The 11804-nt window shown below is 34.0% G+C and overlaps 1 long non-coding RNA gene across 2 annotated transcripts; it reads right to left on the bottom strand.

Annotated features, from left to right (window-relative positions):
* Nucleotides 1-281: 281 nt before the first annotated feature.
* Nucleotides 282-4838, bottom strand: LOC126879845 (uncharacterized). 2 transcript variants are annotated; one of them, XR_007696312.1, is made up of 2 exons: nucleotides 4465-4838; nucleotides 282-1244 (listed from the first exon to the last, which is right to left on the bottom strand). It is a non-coding gene; the product is annotated as an uncharacterized LOC126879845 (long non-coding RNA). The 2 variants fall into 2 exon arrangements; XR_007696311.1 differs by lacking the exon at nucleotides 282-1244 and adding an exon at nucleotides 3379-3950.
* Between the last annotated feature and the right edge of the window lie 6966 nt (nucleotides 4839-11804).

The raw sequence follows: 11804 nt of genomic DNA, 5'->3' as shown, positions 1-11804 counted from the left end.
TGGCGGATTTGGACGAGAAATGGAAGAAAAATAGATCAGAATGCTAGAGATAAAATAATATCGAGATACAACAAAGAAAGAAGAAGAACAAAGGGCGCCAACTCGAACGAACAACTCAGCTCTCAGAACCAAGAAGTTGGACAGGTTCGAGATTTTTGAAGTAACGAACAACAGGAACTCTATGACACTGGTTACAACCACCTGAAATACAAAATACTAAATACTAACCGTGTCTTGCTATATTATATACTGGTAATACAGACTGAAATAAAACATCAACCTTTCTAATAACAAATATATTAACAATAACTCTATTATACATATATTGACAATGTAATATATAAATCAAAACACAATAACAGTGGTAGTGGGTGGTGAAACGGTCAAACAGGACCAAACAGCCACTAACTTACAATTAACCACTACACACTGCGCTAAGTAAATGTATTAGTAGAAAATCCAAAAGCAAAAGTCCGTGTGAATAGCACAAAGTTCTTACAACTAAAAGTTAGTAATATTTCCTAAATTGAACTCGTCTAATGAGATACGTACACGACAAGAACGCTACGGTTACCAAAAATTAAGTATCTCATCTAGCAAAAATACTAATTATTATACAATTGACTTATATAAATGAGCTGGTCAGACTCTTAATATACAATGTAAAAACCCACTAGACATATTCCCTATTTTAAAAGCTCGACAAAATTTTACCCCCGATTCCCTATCAAATTTTAAGCTACAATTATTTATGATTATTATTAAACAAGACTTACTTAATTAGAAAAAACTACTATTTATAATATGGAACAAAACAAAGACCTGAAAACCCTATCTGTCACGAAAATATGTACCTAGTTCCACTCGATTGTATGCATACAAACAGTTTACAGTGCAAGCAACTATAGAGTACCCAAAATATATAAATAATAAAAGTAAACAACTTATCTTTCACCACAGTTCCTATTTAAGAATTCAAGATGAAGTCCATAGGAGAGTCCTTTTGGCAGGATAAACTGGTTGGATGCTGTGGTGGGCAAGTCCTACTGAAAAATCCTAAATGTTGTGAAGTCAGGTACTGGTTTTCTCCAACGAAACAGCGAGCTCTATGGGTAAACCATGGCAAAGTTGCTAACAGTTACTGGTACATACTTCAAGTGACATAAATTATGCAAAGGAATGCAAAGTGACTAAGTTACGACGTAACTAAGTGACTAAGTCACTAAGTGTCTAAGTGGCGGAATCTACAATAAAGTTTATTAAATTTAGTTATTTATGTATTTCAATAACAGTAGCAGTACATATTGAACAGGCCCAAACAAAAACATCAAATATTAGGTAGGTTAGGTATCCATATGTCATGTCAAAATTTCTGAAGTTTACTTCAATTCAGACATGACAGGGACGTGCGCATTAGATGGGCGTGACAGATAGACTGTATAGATACTCGTTAAAAGTAGAGATATTACCAGACCGAGAATAATTTTGCCTATCAGAAAAGGTTGATTCCTGATTTCTGAAATTTGACCGACTTGGGACACTAGATATAGGTTCAGAAGACCATGACAAAACTTCTTCTAACCTCTTACATTTTTCTGTAAGATCAGCAATCGAGAGAATGTCAGTGAGTGCCAGACTCGGATGATAAGACGGCAACAAATTTTTCCTAATAATTCTTACTATATGGGACTCAGAAAGAGGAACTTCCAGACGGTTACACAAACTAACAACTTCATTGATAAAGATGGTGACTTTCTCCTGGGGAGCCTGTTTACGAGATTTAATTTCGTCCAGTAAGTTGTCGTCATAGTTATAAGGAAGAAAATCTGATTTCAGTTTGGCAGTTTGGAAAAAACTTTTAATTCAAGGTAGTGATTCACTTTTAATGCTACTCCGGACTTGTAAAAATATGTGAAATCTTTAAATTCAAGATATTTAAATTTTTAATTTAAATTTAATTTATTATTAATCCAAAATAAATATTTAACCAATCAAAACAAATAAATTTATTCAGTCAACACAGTATACTATAGCAAAACAAGTTTATTCAAGATATAGATATAAGACACGTCCAAAAAAAATTTGAAGTACCAAAGTGAACATTCGAATCAAAATCTAAAAACACAATCACTGAAACCACCAAGATAAAACCAAAAGTAAAATGAGATATTTTCAAAGCCAAAAATGTAAAAGAGGCCCCACGTTGGGCGCCAATTGAAACCTCTTTACTCTGGGTATAGAGATTTTTGAAGAGAAGAAGAACTGAATAAAGATGGGTAAAAGAAAATGATAAGAGATTTAAGACGACAAGAAGAGGGGCTTAGCTCAGAAGGACAAATTAAAAGGGCAGAGAGACACTAAATCTCAAGTGGGTATTTGGGCTAGCTTCTATACACCGAATATTGGCTTTGGAGATATGAGAAAAAAAAATTGATAATGAAATGATAGTAACTAGAAAGAAAATGAGACCTGCAAACACAAAAATGGAAGAAAAATAGATCAGAATGCTAGAGATAAAATAATATCGAGATACAACAAAGAAAGAAGAAGAACAAAGGGCGCCAACTCGAACGAACAACTCAGCTCTCAGAACCAAGAAGTTGGACAGGTTCGAGATTTTTGAAGTAACGAACAACAGGAACTCTATGACACTGGTTACAACCACCTGAAATACAAAATACTAAATACTAACCGTGTCTTGCTATATTATATACTGGTAAATTATTTGTATGGGAAATAAGCCACAATTAAAATGAAAAAAATAATTTTATTAACGTTTCGACGCCCAAATCGGGTGCCGTTGTCAAAATACAAAATATTACTAAAACCTAAACCCCGATTTGGGCGTCGAAACGTTAATAAAATTATTTTTTTTTCATTTTAATTGTGGCTTATTTCCCATACAAATAATTAATCATAAAAATGCCACAAGGAAATAGCTTCAGAACAATATATACTGGTAATACAGACTGAAATAAAACATCAACCTTTCTAATAACAAATATATTAACAATAACTCTATTATACATATATTGACAATGTAATATATAAATCAAAACACAATACAGTGGTAGTGGGTGGTGAAACGGTCAAACAGGACCAAACAGCCACTAACTTACAATTAACCACTACACACTGCGCTAAGTAAATGTATTAGTAGAAAATCCAAAAGCAAAAGTCCGTGTGAATAGCACAAAGTTCTTACAACTAAAAGTTAGTAATATTTCCTAAATTGAACTCGTCTAATGAGATACGTACACGACAAGAACGCTACGGTTACCAAAAATTAAGTATCTCATCTAGCAAAAATACTAATTATTATACAATTGACTTATATAAATGAGCTGGTCAGACTCTTAATATACAATGTAAAAACCCACTAGACATATTCCCTATTTTAAAAGCTCGACAAAATTTTACCCCCGATTCCCTATCAAATTTTAAGCTACAATTATTTATGATTATTATTAAACAAGACTTACTTAATTAGAAAAAACTACTATTTATAATATGGAACAAAACAAAGACCTGAAAACCCTATCTGTCACGAAAATATGTACCTAGTTCCACTCGATTGTATGCATACAAACAGTTTACAGTGCAAGCAACTATAGAGTACCCAAAATATATAAATAATAAAAGTAAACAACTTATCTTTCACCACAGTTCCTATTTAAGAATTCAAGATGAAGTCCATAGGAGAGTCCTTTTGGCAGGATAAACTGGTTGGATGCTGTGGTGGGCAAGTCCTACTGAAAAATCCTAAATGTTGTGAAGTCAGGTACTGGTTTTCTCCAACGAAACAGCGAGCTCTATGGGTAAACCATGGCAAAGTTGCTAACAGTTACTGGTACATACTTCAAGTGACATAAATTATGCAAAGGAATGCAAAGTGACTAAGTTACGACGTAACTAAGTGACTAAGTCACTAAGTGTCTAAGTGGCGGAATCTACAATAAAGTTTATTAAATTTAGTTATTTATGTATTTCAATAACAGTAGCAGTACATATTGAACAGGCCCAAACAAAAACATCAAATATTAGGTAGGTTAGGTATCCATATGTCATGTCAAAATTTCTGAAGTTTACTTCAATTCAGACATGACAGGGACGTGCGCATTAGATGGGCGTGACAGATAGACTGTATAGATACTCGTTAAAACTTTTTATAAATCACAGATAAAAAACTTAAGTAAAAACGTCACGATAAGGTATAAAAGATATTAGAATTTAGGTTTGGACACTAGAAAAACTTGACCTTTAATGTTCTTTTCAAATATTTAAAGGATAATATGATCTACAATTTGGAATTTAAATTTAACACTAAAACCCTGTGGCCTTGATTGATTGTTCCTTTGTAAATGGAAATGAATATCATTATTATAATATGGATTATATATGAACTTAACTACAATGATGCATTACCACGAAAAATAATGAGAAATATATCAACAGTTTACTTACTTGGACAGACGAAACACGCTGGCCTTAAACTTCTTTTATGTAAAAAAAACCAAAGATAAATTGAGTTTTGATATTATCGCTATTCCAAAAAAAAAATGGTCTTAATGTTCCTTGATTTTAGTGATATATCTGCTCCATTTTTATTCCAAATCTCGTCCAAATCCGCCACTTAAGAAAAAAAACACAGCGTGTTCGCCCTGAGTCTTGACCAAAACTGAAGTCCCCATGGCCGGATCGACAAAATCGACCGCCCAGGTTTTCGCGCGTGAGCAGAGAGATATCGTTCTTAAGTCGATCGACGGCGTCGCACACGGAATTTATTTAGGGGTATTTGATGAAATTTTATTGGGATTTATTTAGTTAATAGCGTAACTGCTACAATACCAAGTAAAATTGACAGGATGGTAAAGATGACGATGGAAAACACAATAAACGAAATAGCTTGGAAAGGGTATACATCCAAAAAGTTTGAAACCAAGGAAGGATTACGAAAAGGAGACCCACTATCAACAACTGCATTCAATCTAACATTGGAAGGAGTAATCAGGAAAAGCAGAATAGACATGCAAAAAACGATATTTAAGAACGGCCGCCAATGCATAGCATTTGCTGATGATCTGACGCTATTGGCAAGAAGCAAAAAAGACCTACAAAAGTGAATGAGAAACATAATAACAGAAGCCAAAAATTTCGGACTTAAAATCAATGAAGAAAAGACAAAGTATATGATAATGGGAGAGATCCAAAAAGAAAAAGAGAATAACATCATAGTACAAATAGATGGAGAAAAAACATACTTTTTTTCCTGGTTTTCCCTCGTGATTTACTATGAGATCTCCAACGCGAGAATTTTAATGTCACCGTTGCATGTGGTTGTCTTTTTAAAGACAGATCACATGCTATGATTTTTTTGTGACGGATATTCTTGAGTTGTGGTTGATTTCAAGTAATCTAATGAACTATCTTTCAGTAAAGTCGTCCCAGGAACGCAACTCATAAATATTGGCAACATCATTTTAAAGTCTTCTACTTTAAAATGTATCATATGTATCTGAATTGCCGATATAAATGAGTCAAATTAAATAAATTATTAGAAGAATTTTTTTACTAAGCAACAACATTTTTGTTTATGTTAGTAGTATTTTGTATTTTGACAAAGGCACCCGATTTGGGCGTCGAAACGTTAATAAAAATCATTTTTTTAATAATATTGTGGCTTATTTCCCATTAAATAGTTAAAATTGTAAAAATGCCACAAGAAAATAGCTTCAGAACAACATTAAAAAACATACTCGTTCAAAAGAGCCAAAGATATTATTTACCTGGGAGCCAAAATAGACGAAAATGGTCATGGAGGAGGGGAGATAAAGGCAAGAATAGCTAAAGGAAATAAAAAAATATGGAGCATTACGCACACTATTGAAATCCAAACTCGTATCAAGAATAACAATAATAAGAATTTAGAGGACTGTTATCAGACCTGCAGTAACACACGCATGCGAAACATGGGTGCTAAAAAGTCAGAAACAGACCTTTTAGAAAGATGGGAGAGAAAAATCCAAAGAGCAATATATGGAGGTGTGAAAATATAAGGTCAGTGGAGAAGAAGAACCAATAAAGAGTTGGAAGAACTATATCAACAGCTAACGATCATGACGATGATCAAAGCACAGAGAATACGATATTTGAGGCACATCGAGAGAATGGGAAGTAAACGAATGCCAAAAATGGTACTCTCACGAAGACCAATACAAAAGAGGAGGAAAGGCAGGCCAAGGAAAAGATGGAAGGACATTGTGTACGAAGACTTGAAGAAACGTAACATTGAGAGATGGAAAGAACTAGAATTGGACAGAAGTAGATGGAGGGAGGTGGTGAAGAAGTGTATAAAAAGACGTGGATAGTGTATAAGTTGTGTAAGTTATATTAAGTTATTTATTATATTTATAAAATCAGAAATGTAAACATTTTAGCCCTAGGCTTACAAGGCCTGTTGAGCTTAATAAATAAATAAATATCTTTACGTGAGGAATCCGAATCTGCAATAAAAAATGGGGGCTCCTATTTAAAATTTTAAAGTAACCCCCCACCTCACATCTGTGGGGGGTCGTATTTGGTGCCATTCGATAGATTTTTCAGACATATTGAAAAAGTGTATTTTTTAGTTTTTCGATCTGATGTCCATTTCGCGAAATATCGCGGGATTCGTATTTAAAATTTTAAATTTACACCCCACCTCTCTCTGTGTGCAGTCGTGTTTGGTATCATTCGATAGATTTTTGACAAATATTGAGCACGTATTTTTTAGTTTTTAGATCTATTTTTTATTTCGCGAAATATTCGCTTTTTTCTTGTGAAACTTTGTGACTCACCCATTTCTTTACGCCCCGCACAATTCGTCAGATTTTTGAAATATACACTGTTTTGCATGTACTTAACTTACCTTATCTTAATCTGAGATTTCGAGTTTTTCTAAGGATAGTTTTTTGCGGCCCCCCCTTAACGAACTCCCCTGTGTTTAGAGCCAATATATGGTAGAGGTACATTTACAGGGTACCAGGGTTCTTCCCATATGATATTCTGACGCGCTCGAGTAACTGCAAAAATCCCCGCTTGGGCTCCCCTACCATAAGTACATACTAGGTTTTTACCCAATGTTATCGAAAGTAGAGCCGGAATTTGAACTCTTCGTGTAAATTTGCTTCGATTGATACACTGTTTCACTAATTTTGAGTAATTTTGGCAAACTTCTGGTCATAATTGTTTAACTGAAAATGACATCAAATCCGTAACAAATAATTTCCAATTCGAAATATTCGGTTGATGTATCACATGAACTGTTTTTGTGACTATAATGTGGCACTTTCGGTTACAGTCTTTTAACAAGATATAAAGACCAAAAGTATATAAAAAATAAAAACTTCATATAAACAATAATAAACAATATACAATTATTGTATATACTTTTATATATACTTTACAAAAAAACAATATATATATTTTAATATTGGCTTGATCATTACCCTTTGATTTAAACCAGACCACTTAACTAACTCTGGTTTTTTGTTATTTGTAGCATTTAATTTTACTTTTACCGTGACCTGAAGATGCTGTGAATATTGTAGACAGCGAAACCGGTCGTCAGTTGTAAAATAAATTGTTTGTGAGAACGTCTCTCTTTTATCTTTACTACAATAGTATGGACTCACACGTGCAACCCATTCATTATTTAAAAACTTCAGTTTGTAAAAGATATATTTAAAATTACTAAAAAATATTCCATCATCAATGTTATCACAGGCTTACATGTTTTACGCCACCAAAATATACGGGTAAAATCCCTTAAGTTGTTCTAAAATTATTAAGGTTAAATTATGTTATAACATTTTAAGGGATGTTAAAAATATTTCCGGATTAACCCCTGGCATCACATGACATCAACTATATTATTTGGAATATTAAAAAGTAGAACCTCACATGGCAGAGTTTAGATGACAACTCTGCCATATGGGGTCCTACCTTTTGTTGCCACATGACCAGATTTTGACACAAAAGTTGCGACCATTTTCTTTGACACACTTCGAGAATGGATCAGTTTGTCGGTCTTTCCTTACCATGAAACACCCACAAAGCAAATTGGCGTTTATTTTCCGGTTGGTAAGAGTAAATTTAAGATTCTTCGCCACTAACAGTACTATAAACGTTTTTTTACGCGTCAATTAAACAGTTAAACGTCAATTAACGCGAACCGCTTTTTGCTCTTCTGTAAGCGACTGAGGGATCCAACGACAAACCAACTTTCTAACACCTAGTTCTTCATTTAGGATCTTTTAGATCGAGGTCTTTGAAATGACCAAAGATGCATATATCTCCCGGTATGTTACACGGCGGTCATCCTTAATTAGCTGACGAATCGCATCAATGTTTTGCTGTGTGACTGATGTTTTGGATGTACTTGGCCTGGATTCGTCGTTGAGACTAAAGCAACCACGTTGAAATTTGCAATACCATCGGGAAATAGTTGACTGATATGATGCTTCATTCTCAAACACAGAAACCATTCCAGCGTGACATTGCTGTTGGGATACTATAGAAATTTATAAAAAATTATTGCTCGAAAATGTTCTCGGCTAAGATAAATTTTTCGACCGACTCAACTTGATAATTTCAAAAGTTCACTGTATCTATACGACTTATATGACAATGAAACTATACGACAATGAAACCCTCGATTTATGTCAACAAAAGATTGAGGTTATGTTTGTATCGGAAGGTTTTATTGGTGGCGCCCTCTAAGCGGTTATATGCAAAACTAAAAAGAAAGGTCACTTATTTCTTAGGGATTCCCTTTGATCTTTTGAGACAATACATTTTGTCTATTTTAGATCATAACTTCCGCTTTAATTTAAGTCATGATCATCACGTAACAGCTTTTCACTATAGCAGACTTCCAGACACTATTAATCTCCTGGTACCCTGCCGGTGATATATTGCCTAACATGGATTAAGAAAAAAAAAGATCAGTCAAAAGAAACAAGGTTCAAGAAAAAAAAACAAACATCCAACGTAAATGTGGATATGACAGAAGACGAACATTATGGATGAGCAAACATAAGACAATGGTACGGAAAATCTACTACTTCGGAAAAAATACCTGAAAATATCGATTTTTAAATACAGCATCTCAATCAACTTTTTGCATTGGCGGGATAACGTCAGGAAAAAGTCTACAATAGAAAAATAAGTGGAAATGCAGAATTGCATTTACACTGTACAAAATATACCCAATAGTGCATAAAAATGTCAAAATAAGTATAAAGAGCCAGATATTTTGTTAACCGGGTGTTTTTAGGGTCGTTGATCATGAATGCGCAATCAGAATCTACCCCGGTGCGGTAACCGGTGAATTACTCGAATGCAAGTTCTCGATATCAATTGCTCGACATGAAAATTGCTCGAAATACAAATAGTGTAGGAAACAGAGGTTGAACCTTGCAAAATGGACACAAGTCCGGTTTTATTTTTTTTCTGTTATATCAAGGGGTGCTTATTATAAGACTAACTTTTTCTGAAAAAATTTCGCCCCGGAACCCCCCTTTTCACCCCTTTAAAGGGGGTAATTTATGGTTTTTGCAGAACGTAGCCCTTCCTGTAACTTTTACAAAAAATTTCTTTTATAGAAATATGAAGAGGACTATATTTTCTACGATTTATTTCCGACAGCATCTCTCTATCATCCACCGTTTAGCAAGGGTGGCGCCCCAAAGTTGACAAGTTTTTAAAAAAGATGTTTTTAGAAAAAATATATTTTTCGCTAACTGTAACGGAAATTAAAAAGAAATGCTACGGAGATTATTCACAAATATATGATTGATTTTTTCGTATAGGTTTCACTTAAGGGTAATTGCCCTTTTTTTAATTACAGGGTGTTACATTTTAAAAAACCCCTTTTTATACCATCTGAACCGTTTATGCTAGAGTAAAAAGACTTTCAGCGATTACCCATGTACTGGTGTTATTTACAAATTTGTATAATGCACCCCCATTTTTTCCCCGGAACCACCCAAAAAAGAAGAAGAATTAATAAATAAAGTGATTTTCTTGGAATCCTTCACACACAATGCCCTTCATTAATATGCTTCATATATCATTTTGTGCAAGTTATTATTACCCATGCATGGACACTAAACGCGATTTCCTAGTGCAACCCTTGTAGCCAAAAACAATAAATAAAATGGGGGGTTAAATTTTTTTTTTGTTTTTTGCTTTTTGATCCATATGGGCATATGCTTCATCAATAGTGCTTTTCAAAAATATATATGGTTATTGCAACATCCCTGCGCAAACCACCCCTATCCTTGAAAATATACTGCAGAAACTACCCCTATACCTTATCCAGCATGTTTTTACGATTTTCTCATTACCTATTCATTTTTTTAAACAAAACTTATACAAGGTTAAAGACCACTATTTACTCTAAAAATTAGGTCCTATTCATTTTTTTCGTTTAAGCAACCGTTACGGCACAGTGGCGCCGTAAACCTCATATATGCTTTGACGGGCTCCAGTTTTTGTTCATTTTTTCGTCATCTGTTTGTTTTATTGATAAAGTACTTATGTAAAATAAAACAACACAGTGTAACCTACAAATCATGACCTATGCACATTTTACATTCTTTGCTCCCCAAAGCTACAGTGGTGGCCCAAAATAAATTTTTTCATATTTTCGCCACCTACACGCATTTTATTGCGTTAATGCTACCTTAATAGCACAATATTCACCCCTAAGTGGTCGCTAAGCAGTGGCGGATCCAGGGAGGGGTGATGGGGGCGATCACCCCCACCCCTCTCAAACCAAGTGATATTATATTTAAAGATTATAAAAATATTCATTTATTTTTATAGAAATACTTATATAATATTAATATTATTTTTATAAGAATGACTTTTTATGCTTTAGCCACAGTGGCGGATCCAGCATCGTTAAGAGGGGGGTGCCAATTGGTTAAATTTCTATAAAAATAAATGAATATTTTTATAATCTTTGAATATAATATGACTTGGTTTGAGAGGGGGGGAGGTGTTCACCCCCATCACCCCTCCCTGGATCCGCCACTGCGTAGCGACCACCTAAGGGTAAATATTGTGCTGTTAAGGTAGCATTAATGCAATAAAATGCATGTAGGTGGCGAAAATATGCAAAAATTTATTTTGGGCCACCACTGTGGCTTTGGGGAGCAAAGAATGTAAAATGTGCATAAGTCATAATTTGTAGGTTACACTGTGTTGTTTTATTTTGCACAAGTACTTTATCAATAAAACGAACAGATGACGAAAAAAAAAAACAAAAACTGGAGCCCGCCAAAGCATATATGAGGTTTACGGCGCCACTGTGCCGTAAGCGTTGCTTATACGAAAAAATGAATAGGACATAATTTTTAGAGTAAATAGTGGTCTTTAACCTTGTATAAGTTTTGTTTAAAAATAATACATAGGTAATGAGAAAATCGTAAAAACATGCTCGCCAAGGGATAGGGGTAGTTTCTGCAGTACATTTTCAAGGATAGGGGTGGTTTTTGCAGAGATGTTGCAATAACCATATATATTTTTGAAAAGCACTATTGATGAAGCATATGCCCATATGGATCAAAAAGCAAAAAACAAAAAAAAATTTTCAACCCCCCATTTTATTTATTTTTTTTTGCTTAAGGGGTTGCACTAGGAAATTGCTTTTGGTGTCCATGCATGGGTAATAATAACGTCCACAAAATGATGTATGAAGCATATTAATAAAGGGCATTGTGTGTGAAGGATTCCAAGAAAATCAATTTATTTATTAA

This window comes from Diabrotica virgifera, chromosome 2, assembly GCF_917563875.1.
Source record: "Diabrotica virgifera virgifera chromosome 2, PGI_DIABVI_V3a".
NCBI classification, from domain to species: Eukaryota; Metazoa; Arthropoda; class Insecta; order Coleoptera; family Chrysomelidae; genus Diabrotica; species Diabrotica virgifera.
The sequence above is the reverse complement of the archived record's forward strand: the minus strand, read 5'-3'. Positions and strand labels throughout refer to the sequence as shown.